Source organism: Mustela erminea, chromosome 11 (genome assembly GCF_009829155.1).
Source record: "Mustela erminea isolate mMusErm1 chromosome 11, mMusErm1.Pri, whole genome shotgun sequence".
NCBI lineage: Eukaryota > Metazoa > Chordata > Mammalia > Carnivora > Mustelidae > Mustela > Mustela erminea.
This window is the reverse complement of record NC_045624.1, coordinates 33885001-33897891: the sequence shown is the minus strand read 5'-3', so window position 1 is coordinate 33897891 and position 12891 is coordinate 33885001. Positions and strand designations below refer to the sequence as shown.

At 37.1% G+C, this 12891-nt stretch overlaps 1 pseudogene; it reads left to right on the top strand.

The window, feature by feature from the left end:
- The first annotated feature begins 6718 nt into the window (after positions 1-6718).
- Positions 6719-12891, top strand: part of LOC116569577 — a 10388-nt pseudogene continuing 4215 nt past the window's right edge.

Below are 12891 nucleotides of genomic sequence, written 5' to 3'. Positions count from 1 at the left end.
TTCCCTCTGTTGCTTGAAATGTATGTACCAAAATTTCTTTGGTTAGATGTAAAGGTTTTGTTTCTACGCCACTGAGAACTGAAATAAAACTGGTTACCACAAGTAGACATTTGAAGAATAAATGAGGAGGAATTTTCTTTTCTTTCTTTCTTTTTTATTTTTTGGAGGGGGATTAAATAACAGAAACTTACTGTCATCTCAAAATTCATGACATTAACAGTCTAAGGTCAGAGCATTGGCAGGACTATACTCCCTCTGAAGGCACTAGGAAAAGACGTGGTCCAGGTTTCTCACAGCTTGTGGTAGTTCCTTGGCTTGTGGCAGTATAATTCCAATCTTTGCACGGTATTTTTTTCTGTGTGCATGTCTGTCTAAATTTCCCTATTTTATAAGGATGCAGTCATATTGGATTAGGGACCCATTCAACTTTAGCATTACTTCATCTCAATAAATACATCTTCAATGACCCTGCTTCCAAATAAAGTCACATTCTGAAATACCGGGGGTTAGGACGTCCACATATGAATTTGAGGAGGACAAAACGCAACCTGTAGCACATAATATAAATATGCTTTTGCACTTTCTTTCACTTAATAATACATCCTGCAAATGATTCCATTTTAGTTCACAGAAGTATCTCTCACAGCTGCAAAGTGCTGCATTGTGTACACAAAACATAATTTATTCAACTCCTCTTCCTTATAGAGCATTTAAATCATTTCAAATATTTTGCCATTATAAGCAATGTCACAATGAAAACACTACTGTACATGTATTTTCATATTGCTAGAAGAGTATCTTCAGGGTAAATTCCTAGACGTGGGATTTGTGGCTCAGAGAGTAAATGCAATTTAACGAATTGCCCTCCAAAAGGTTGTAAAAATTTTAATTTCTGTCAGCAATGTATAACAGCATTTACCCATAGTATATCCAGCTTTTTCATTTATGTCAATTTGAAAGGAAAATATTATCCCAGTGTAGTTTTTTTTCCCTGAGGTTGTGTAGTTATACCTATATGTTTACTTTTTACATTTAAAGGATATGACTTTTTGTAGTTCATCTCTGTTCCTGTCTTCTCTCTCTTCCCTATGGTTTGATGACTTTCTTTAGTGTTATGTTTAGATTCCTTTGTTATTTTCTTTTGTGTATTTACCTTAAGTTTTTGCTTTGTGATTACTGAGAAGTTCACATATTTCATTATATGTATATATATGTATATATGTAGATATACAAATATAGATGTATATATGTATATCTATATATGTGTATGTATATATGTATATAACAGTCTTAGTTGATAGCAATTTAAATAAGAACACATTTCAAAGCTACATTTTTACTAAACCTACAGGTTTTGTTTCAGATGTCATATTTCACACCTTTTATTTTATGTATCCCTTAATTAATTATTGTGGTTTTAGTTAATTTTACTACTTTTGTCTGTTAACCTTCTTAGTAGTTTTCTTCAGATTAATCCACTAGCTTTACTATATATTTACCTTTACAAGTGAGATTTTTACTTTCATATATTTTCATGTTATTAAGTAGTGCCATTTCTCTTTATCTTAAAGAAGTCCCTTTAACAATTCTTGTAAGGCCTGTTTATTAGGGGTAAACTGCTTTATGTTTTGCTTATCTGGAAAACTCTCTTTCCTTCCATTCTGAATGATAACCCTGTCAAGCAGAGTTTTCCTTGGTTAGAAGCTTCTTCCTTTCAGCATTTTGAGTATGTCATGCCACTCCCTTCTGAGCTCCAAAGTTTCTATTAAGAAATCTGTTGATAGCCTTATGAGGGTTCTCTTATATGTAACAATTGGTTTTTCTTGCTGTTTTTAAGATTCACTCTTTATCATTAATTTTTGACATTTTAATTATAATGTGTCTAGGTGTGGATCTCTTTGGGTTCCTCTTATTTGGGACTCTCTGGACTTCCTGAATATGGATATTTGCTTCCTTCTCTAGGTTAGGGATGCTCTCAAACATTATTTCTTCGAGTAAGTTTTTTGACCCTTTCTCTATCTTTTCTCCTTCTGGGACACCTAATGTGGATGTTATTCCACTAATGTTGTCTCACTGGTCCTTTAAATTATCTTCATTTTTAAAAATTCTCTTTTCTTATTGTCGTTCTGTCTGGGTGAGTTCCATTGCTTTGTTTTCCAGCTCACTGATCTGTTCTACTGCTTTATCTAGTCTGCTATTGAACCTCATTAATGTATTTTTTTCAATTCAGTTATATTCTTCAGCTCTCTGCCTTAAGTTTGGTATTTTATTATATTTTCCATCTCTTTGTTAAAGTTCTCACAGTGTCCATATGTTCTTCTCCCAGATTCAAGAAGCATCTTTATGGTCATTACTTGAAATTCTTTATCAGGTAGATTACTTACATTTTTCCATGAAGGTCTTTTTCCAGGGCTCTGTCTAGTTCTCCCATTTGGAACACATTCCTCCGTATCCTCATTTTATATGACTCTCTGTGTTTGTTTTTATGTATTAGGTAAAGCAACTACTTCTCTCAGTCTTGAAGGAGTGGCCTTGGGTAGGTGATAAACCTGGTTCAATCATGACTTAGCTCTCAGTTCTCTCTTAAACCTTTGTGATTGTGTAAACTGTCTTTTTTGTTCTTGACATGTCCCATTGTTGAGGGCTCCAAGATCTGTCAGTGTTCCATGGAGAGAAATCTCATTTAGCATCTATTTTAGGCTGGCAGTGGGAGAACACCAGGACCACTTGTGTTTCCAGCCCTAACCAGGAAGAGACAGGGTGTTACAACTGCCTGAACTTGCCAACTTTAGCTAGGGAGCAGGAGAATGCCATGACCATTTGTACTTGCCTAATCCAGCCAGAAAGCTGGGCGTGCTGCAACCATCCATACTCTCGGGCTTCAGCAAGGTGGCAGGAAAATGCTGCAACTTTTTGCTCCACCTATCTCAGCGAGGTGGTAGGATGGTGCCATGTATAGTCATGCGCATCTGTGCTCACAGTCTATAGCTTGTCTTCTCACTCTTTTGCAGAGAAGAAGCTTTTAATTTTAATAAAGTCCAGTTTATCAATTCTTTCTTTCATGGCTCATGCCTTTATGTGTATCTAAAAAGTCACTGCCATACCCATAGTCATCAAGATTTTATTCAATATTATCTTATAGAAGTTTTATAGTTTTACATTTTACATTTAGTTCTGTGATCCATGTTGAGTTAATTTTGGGGAGGGGTATTAGGGTATGTCTCTAGATTCATCTTTTTGCATTTGGATATTTACTTGTTTCGCTACCGTTTTTTGAAACAACTATATTTGCCCTATTGTATTGTTTCTGCTCCTTTGTCAAAGATAAGTTGACTATATTGATATGGGTCTATTTCTGGACATTCTATTCTGTTCTATTGATCTATTTGTCTATTTCTTTACCAATCCTACATTGTTTTGACTACTGTAGATTTGTAGTAAGACCCAGAAGTTGGATAGTGTCTAGCTTTGAACTTTGTGTTTCTCCTTTATTATTATATCTGCCATTCAGGGTGAAACAATCTCTCTTTACAAAACTTATTATTATCTAGATAGTCAAATTAATCAAGGATAATGCAAATTAATAAAGCTACTGGCCTAGCACCCTTATGAACACAAGTGCAAAATTCCTCAATAAATACCATCAATTAATTAAGTAATGTACAAAAATATAACATAACCAATTTAATTTCAATTCAAACAATGTAAGTCTGGTTTAATACTGGAACATTTTTTAAAATGTGAGTCTCTAACAGATTAGAAAATAAAATCATTTGATATCTCAAACTCCATCAGCAACTTCACAATCTATTAAACTTAACATATGGCAGAGCATAAAATAACCATCACAGATTGGTGGCAAAAGGATGTCTACTCACAAAATTCTACAGTGATAACTGTGTGTATATGTATAAGTGTGTTGTACATGATAAACCAATTGCCTTTATCTTCATTACACACTAACAAAGGATTAGTGTTCATATGATATGAAAACTAAAATTAATAAGAAATAATTATGTAGAAAAATGGGAAAAATATGAATAGGCATTTCATATGGAGAAAAAAGAGTGGTAAACCAACATATGAAAAGATGTCCAACTTCATTATTGATAAGTAATAAATGAAAATCCAAAGTATAATGAGACACTATTCTATAATGATTCAACTGGAAACATGAAGAATTTTGATGATCCTGGAGGTGACAAAGATGTAAAGCAAAAACATGTCTCAGCCACCACTGGTAAAAATGCAAATTGGTACATTCACTTTGGGAAACTTTGGTAGCACCTGTAAAAACAAACATGCACATAATGCATGACATGGTAATTTTACTCTTATGCATGCACTTGGAAGGACAGTATGAGAAGCTGGACCGTAATCTTTCCTTCAGCATCAGGGATAGGGAGATTCTGACCCTTACTCAAATCCCTTGCAAAACTAACACAAGGAATATATAAAAGTGTACAAAGTCTAAGGTAAATGATAGTCCCAGGGAGGTTGCTATGTACTGAGCCAAGCACATGATCATCAAGAATGTTCACTGGATGACTGACGTGCAGCTGCACAAAAGGATGGAAACTAGTAACATTATGCCTTAGGGGGTTACATGACTATCAGGGTATAAAAGCTGATGGGACTCTAAATCTGATGACAAACATTACCTCAGATGGTCCACAAACATTTAGCCTCTTCTTCTCTGACTATGTGTTCCCTTAATACAAAATGTCAGTGGCATGGAAAGCAACTTCTAGAAGTCAAGTGACCCCTGCTATGCTGTTGTTATATGTTTTACTGACTACTCTTATCCTTTCTAAAAGCTACATACATTTGCCTCAGGATGAAACCTACTGGGTTTCATAGTCTGTTTATCAATTCAAATCCAAGACTATTGCTGCTCTTCAAGCAAAATGAGAGTTAACATTCTACAGAGACTTTTATGTACACCAAGAGAAGTTATAAGAATGTGTTTAGTTTCATTATTTACAATATTGAAATAAAAATGGAAACAATCAAATGTCCATCAATAGTTGAAAGAATAAATTATAGTATATGCATGTCTTGGATACTATACAGTAGTGAAAATGAATAAACTATCTATGTATCAAAATTGATGAACCTGAATTAACAGATTAGAAATTTTTAATGTACATAACATTAAAGAAGCAAGGCACAAAGGAATGCCAAATGTAAGAATCTATTCATATTAAGTCCAAAATCAAGCCAAGCTAAATGATTTGTTGTTTGTGAACGCAATTATTGATGGTGTCTTTGGTTGGGTTCACAAGGAAACAGCCTTTGAGGAGAATATGTGCAGAAAATTTACTATAACGTGATTCAGAAATGAAACCTATAAAGGTGTAATTATGAATGGGATTGGGGAGAAGGAGAAGTTGAACTGTGATTCAGGAAAAAAGCAAAGTCAAGTTTACAGGAAGCTCTAGAGTTGGTGGCAATGCTAAGTGGACCTGAAAGTGGGCTACACCTTTGTGGCCCACATAGAATGGTTTGGACTTTGGATACAGGTTTTCCTTCAGGTGAAATATTATGTAAGACAGCTTCCTTCAGCCAACAGTGTTACTACCTGGAGGTACCAGCCGTTAATATTCCCCACAGCTTAAGGAATTAGTGCCTAAGTCCTAAGAGGGAGCTGGCAGACACATCAGAGAATTCATCAAACTAAAGGCTACCCCTTGTACTATCCCTTTTACTACTCAGAGACATATGCTTTGTGTAGTGAGTTCACTCCATTTGGAAACCCTACCTCTAAGATTCTGGTCGCTTTTTTTGCTGGGTAAACTTAAGACAGCTGCTAGCGGGATGAAGGATAGGGTGCATGACTGAAAACAGTCCCAAGGCTACAACAATTCTTTCTTCTTTCTTCCCTACTGCATATTCTAGGTACTCCTCATTCTCATCCATTACTGCTACTGGTATAGGTGGTATAAATGGTGAAGTTAGCCAGATTTTCATCCTAAGAGACTCTGAGATCCTGGTCATAATGCCCTTCTTAGACTGTGGCAGCTGCACTAGTGCATTTGCCATAAAAATTAGACAGGAAAGTGTAAGAAGGATCTCCTAGTGGATCAACTGGGTGCCCATGTGCGTTTGTTCTCTGCCACTGTTGTGTAAGAGAAGTCTTATATCCATGTACTGGAGATACCATATCATATGATGGTTGTTGACAAAGAAGATATACCACATTCTGTAGGTTGGAGCCCCTCTTTGTAAGTATCATATATAAGACAATACCTAACTGCCTCTACAAACATAGTACCACCATTCTATCAGGTAGGCTATATACAAAGGAGGATTGGATCACATGGTTATAGGTTCACTGTTGACATTCTTTAATGTTAAGTGTATCCTTTAGTCCAAGGAGATATTATGAAAAATCATGTTAGTGCTCCAAATACCCTGTGAGGCCTTATATAACAGGAATTGACACTTAGAAAATATAAACCTATATCCAGAATGTATGTCGATTCCAATCTAAATAAACTTTGCCCTTTTCTGGGTATAGAGATGTTCCAAGTTAATCACTTGCCACAAAGGTATTGATTTCCTGAGGAAAGGTACCATACGAGGGTCTCAGTACTAGAAATTGGTCCTTTCAATGGATTGGACATTCATAAGCACATGGAACTAGATCAGCCTTTGTGACTGTGATACTATGCTGTTGACCCAAGTTCTTTCTCCATGGTTACTCCATGCCTGAGCCTGCACCAAGGAATATCGATGATGATGATGGCTGGCTAACATCAACTGGCAAGTAACTTCGTCTACTTCATTGTTTAGTCCTCTTATGTATAGATACTTACTGGAAGGCGTTAACATATAATATTAAAATCTTTACACTTTGTATACATTCCCATAGCTCCATCTACAGGTTTCTTTCCTAGTCCTCCATGTTACAAAATTTTTCAATTTTTTCTCCTTCTAGGGTACTGACCAACCAGCCAAGTCATTTGCCTCTGCTCATAAGAACACAAATATTTTTTTATCTCAGGTTACTCCTCTTTTAACATGACAAAACTGGGTTACCCAATTCTCTAACCAAAGCTCTGCTCAGTGGTGATTTCTGATCAGCATCATCTTTCAGTCCACCTGTGAGTAGGGCTGAAATTGAACAGCAATCCCTTTTTAGTTTGCACACACATTTATGAACCAAGCTTAGCCTTTTCTCCTCTATCAGCTGGTAATAAGAAAACCCTTCCCCGATGCTATCATAGATTTGAACTGAAAAAAGAAGCACTTGTATAAAGACGATGATGATATAGGTGTCTGGGCTCATTCAGCTTACTTGTATCCTTTGGTCACAATTAGAGGTGTTTGTGCACACCTCTAATTATATCCCTTCCAACTTATAATGGATTGCTACTAAGTCCTAAGATCCCTCTTAAGACTTAGGCTACTGGCCCTGATGACTGTGTGGGTCTGAGAGAACCCCAACTGATGCCAGGCAGTTCAGACTGAATGATCACTTGAAACCCTATGGTTAAGTTCTCCTTCTCTACTAGAACCCACTAGCATCCTAGAAGATGTTTTTTATATGGTTTTCGATACAGATGGTATATTGTTGCCCCAGACCTTGCAGTCTACACATTGTAATTCTCCTGTTGGAGCTTCCCATAAAGTCCACATGGAAATTTCTCCCACCACAGATACTTCCAATAATACAAAAGTCCTATGGTTCAAGAAGCAGGGATGCTTGCACCACAGCCTGGATATACTGTACAATACTTTCCTCCTCTGGACTCCTCTTTCTTCCTCTGGACACTCAAAGAAGGCAACCCTCTGTATATTGGTTGGAACAATATACCTGAGTATGAAATTTTAACCTAGAGAAGCCTATCAAGCATCGTGCTACCTTCATAGCAATGAAAATTGCAAAATATAATAGTGTGTCTTTTATCAGAGGAGATGTCCTGCCAAGCCCCACAACAAGGACCCTAAAGATCTCATTGATGTGTTGGATCCCTTTATAGGGTTTGTCTCCCACCCTTTGGAGCATTTCCTGATCATCACCCTCTCACCATTTCCTGATTATTAGGTCTAATATGATACTCTGTTAAGCTCTGGAGAATGTAGAGATAGTTCAGAACCGTTTAGGATAATTTACAGCAGAGGATGAAAGGGTTAACAAAGCCTTGGGAGAAATACTATAAATGTATCCTGTTACAGGGTGAATTGTGTGCCCCCAAAAGCCACATATTGAAGTCCTAACCTCCAAAGTGACTATATTTGTTGATAGACCCTTTAAGGAAGTTATTAAAGTTAAATTGAGGTCACAAGGATGGGGCTATAATCAAATAGTTCCGATGTCCATATAAGAAGAGAAGAGACACAAGAAGAGGAAGACACACAGAGGGAAAACCATGAGAACACAGTAAGAAGGTAGCTCCCTGCAAGCTAGTAAGAAAGGTGTCACTAGAAATTGACCCTGCTGGTATCCTGACCTTGGACTTCCAGCCTCTACAACTGTGAGAAAATAAATTTCCATTGTTTAAGCTACCTAGTCCATGGTATTTTGTTAAAACAGCCCAAAATGACCAATACAGGCACTACTGTCCATCTCACATAAATGCAAACTGTTTCTGGTTCTCTTTCCTGAAGGTGACGGAAAAGAACATATTAACCAAATTAGTGACTGCAGACTATATATCTGAAGCTACATTAATCTATTCTAGAAAAACATACCACATACTGCAGCATAGCAGCTGCACTTGTGCTACAAAATACCACATGCAGCACAGCAGGTGCAACAAAATTTACAGCCATCTTCACTATCTGCCACCATCTGATTATTGGAGGAGTTAGACCACCACACCTGTAGGTCTTGATAGGTAGCACAAATCTTTGCCAGTCCCCCAAGAATGCAATATGATTTTCACATACTATTTTGGTATGGGGAGGGGGGTATAAAAGCTTCCACCTGGCCTTTCTATTATAACAGCTCCCACCCCATACATAAGCCAAGGACCCAATGTTAGGGTTCTGACGACTACCCAATTACATATTTGGAGTTATACATTTGGATAATTAGGAAATAAACATAGAGTGGGCTCAGATACCAATTAGACCCATTATGAGTCAGACATACACCAGGGCTCTATTTTTATCTGACCTGCACATTTGCTCATTCCAGAGGGGATGCTTACAATGGTCCAGATCCTTGGAAATCAAGGTATCTTCAGACTCTGTGTCCAACAGTTCTCAAAATATCTCATCTTCTCATTTCCCCAGTGTACAATGGCCTAAATAATGGTGCTAGATCTCTTGTGGAAGAAGTGAATCATTTCTATACACATCCACCACAGGGTCACAGATGTCTTCCTCAAGAGATCCAGCTTCTTCAGTCACTGATTCCAGATTTGAGATCTGGATCAAGTTTGGAAATTCGCAAGAGATTGTGCCTTTTTATTAAGGCAACATTTCCTTGATTTCCTTTAGTTATATAAACTTAGTATTATGATTGTTGGCTGTTCATCAACCTCGCCCCTAGGAACACTGTGCTCTTTACAAGTCCCACGGTTCTGGATGCTACTCCAACCTTGCTACACATTACAATTAATTGTCCCCAGCTTCCTTTGGTGGTTAAATATCTATCATCTCCACTGTTGTCAGGAAGCCCAGTTCTGTAACATAACCTCTGCTATCCTCCCTGGGCTCTAGAGACCATCCACCAAGACTTTCACTAATTCTATTACTCCTGCCATAAGCCTATTTTTTATTGCTTTAGCAATAGGTTGTTCTTTAAGTTCTTCCTTGGAATATAGTTGGCTGGTGGGTTTTCCAGATTTACTTAAGTCTATCCCTTCTGATATGCCCCTTTTCATAAGCCTTTTGACTCTTTCCTCTACCATCTCCCATAGAACTCTGGCATTTCTACTTCACTTAGTGTAGGTCATTACTTATTCCAGGCTTCCAAAAGAGTTCTACTTTCTCTCTAGAGCTTTCTTCTTGAATTATAAAAGAAGAATTGCATTAGAAAATTATTTAAAATGACAAGTAAAACTTTTTAAAAAATTAACATATAATGGATTATTTGTGTCAGGGGTACAGGTCTGTGAATTATCAGTGACAAATGAAACTTTATTCAAGACTACTGCAATGGAGGGTGGTGCCTGGGTGGCTCAGTGGGTTAAAGCCTCTGCCTTCAGCTCTGGTCATGATCCCAGGGTCCTGGGATGAAGCCCTGCACTGGACTCTCTGTTCAGCGGGAAGCCTGTGTCTCCCTCTTCTAATCCTCCTGCTTGTGTTCCCTCTTTTGCTGTGTCTCTCTCTGTCAAATAAATAAATAAAATCTTAAAAAAAAAAAAAGACTACTGCAATATGGAAGAGAGATTGAACTCAACTTCTTTTCCACTGAAACAAAAGGAGAATTTCTAGCCACTGGAGTGAAACAGTAGAAAGCAGCAAAGAGCACTAGAAGGGAGGTTGTCCGTGTGATTAGGCTAGCTAATTGATACTTTTCGAAGTTAGGCTCCTACTCTCCCACAAACACTGGGAGATAGGGACACAATCTTTCTTGCTGATTACATTTCAAAAAGATGGCTCCCAGAGCCTTGAGAAAGACAGTCCTCCACTGTAAAAGTGGCAAAGGGCTGGATAAAGATTTATATCCCAAAGGGGCAGAGAAAGAATTTGCAACTGCAAGTTTTCTAAGGTAAATGCTGTAAGAAAGGTAAGGGGCCTATGGCCAGGTAGAAACCTATCTAACTTAGTCAAGCTGAAGGGAATGTTAATTTTATCTTGGTTACTACCCTTTTTCAAGTTTTTATTTAAATTCCAGTTAGCTAACACTCAGTGGAATATTCATTCCAGGTGCATATTACAGTTGTTTCAACACCTCCGTATTATACCTGGTGCTCGTCACAAGGGCACACCTTATTGCCCATCACCTATTTCACCCATTCCCTCACGCAGTTCCTCTCTGGTAACCGTCAGTTTATGTTCTCCATAGTTAGGAGTCTGTTTCTTCGTTTAACTCGCTCTTTTTTTTTCTCTTTGCTCATTTGCTTTGTTTCTTAAATTCCACGTATATCATTTGGTATTTGTCTTTCTTTGACTTATTTTGCTTAGTATTATACTCTCTAGTTCCATCCACATTGTTGCTAAAGGCAAGATTTCATTCTTCTTCATGGCTGAGTAACAGTCCACTATATATACGTGTGTGTGTGTGTGTGTGTGTGTGTGTGTGTGTGTGTATGCATGTGTGTGTGTGTATATACACCCTGCTTCTTTATCCATTCATCAGTCAGTGGACACTGGGCTGTTTTCATAATCTGGCTATTGTAGATAATGTTGCTATAAACACTGGGGTGTGTGTATCCCTTTGAATTAGTATTTTTGTATTCTTTGGGTAAATTCCCAGTAGTGCAATTGCTGGATCATAAGGTAATTCTATTTTTAACTTTTTCAGGAAACTCCATACTGTCTTCCAGAGTGGTAGTACCTGTTTGCACTCCCACTAACAATGCAGAAGGGTTTCCCTTTCTCCATATCCTCAGCAACAACTGTTGTTTCTTGTGTTGTTGATTTTAACCATTCTGATAAGTGTGAGGTGATATCTCATGGTGGCCTTAATTTGTACTTCCCTGGTGATCAGTGAAAGCATCTTTTCCTGATCTGTTGGCTCTTGTACCCACAATCTCTTCTCAACAAAATAATCTTACTGATCACGTTGCTCCTCTGCTCAAACCCTCCTGGAATATTTTTACTCTAGATTCCCAGTTGACTGGCTTCCTCACTTTTTACTTTTTGATTATGAGACAACAATTATTCCTTCCCCCCCCCCCACACTTCATACTCTCACATCCACAACTGCCTTTTCCTTGATCTACTTTCTCCTTTCTTTTAAAATATGATATAATTTACACAGTATGTTATTGTCTACTGTTTGTCTCAGCTCATTGGAATATTAGCTGCATGAGGATAGTAGTTCTTGTTTTGTTTTCTTTTTTTTTTCTTTTTTTTTCTTGTTTTGTTTTCTAACATACCTTGTGTTTGAGGACAGTGCCTAGCACATGCTATTTACTGAATAAATATTTTTTGGATGAATAAGCCCTGATCCATGCCTCAGGGGGAAAAAAAAAGCTAACATAATTCCTTCAGAAGACAGCATCATTACATTAGCTGTTATCATTCGGGAGTTAAGTATATTTCTATGTAGGAAATTAAATTCAAATAGTAGCAAATGAGTATGCAAGTGGTATATGTCACTATATCAGGAGTTTATGTTTCGTGTTCTAAGACCAGAGTTACAGAAATGTAGAGATACTTGTCCAAGAATTTACAAATGATGGCCTAAAGGTAGCTAGCTCCTACCCAATAACTGTATGGTTAAATATTTCTGTGGATTTACTTGTTTGTTTTGCTAAATTCTGCTCATCCCACTTTCCCCAAAGGCTAAGCTTAACCTGGCAAAATGAAATATGGTTTTTATTTTCCAATTAACTCATATAAAACTACCTGATGTTTGAAAAACTAGAGAATTGGAGAAGAATTTTCTTGATTGGCTCTTTTATTAAATTGAATGCATTGGCAAATTACTTTATACTTAGCTAAGCTAGGCCTAAGCTAAATACTATTTCCTGTACAATCATGAACAATTAAAATGAGAAACCAAAGATCGCTTTTATTTAAGGATCTAGATTTACATGCTAATTTAACCATTTCAAATTTAGCTCAAATAAAAAAAATAATGTGTAGGGGTTCATACTTCCTGAAAATATTGGGATGCTTAGATATAAATACAACTTAATTTAACGTACAGACCTTTGCTATTTTGGGGCCAGATCTCTAATTACTTGCATTTTCAGTTTTAAGATATGTATGTGTACTAATGCACACTCAAGGTTTCATCATTACTGTCATTCATTTCACAAGTGT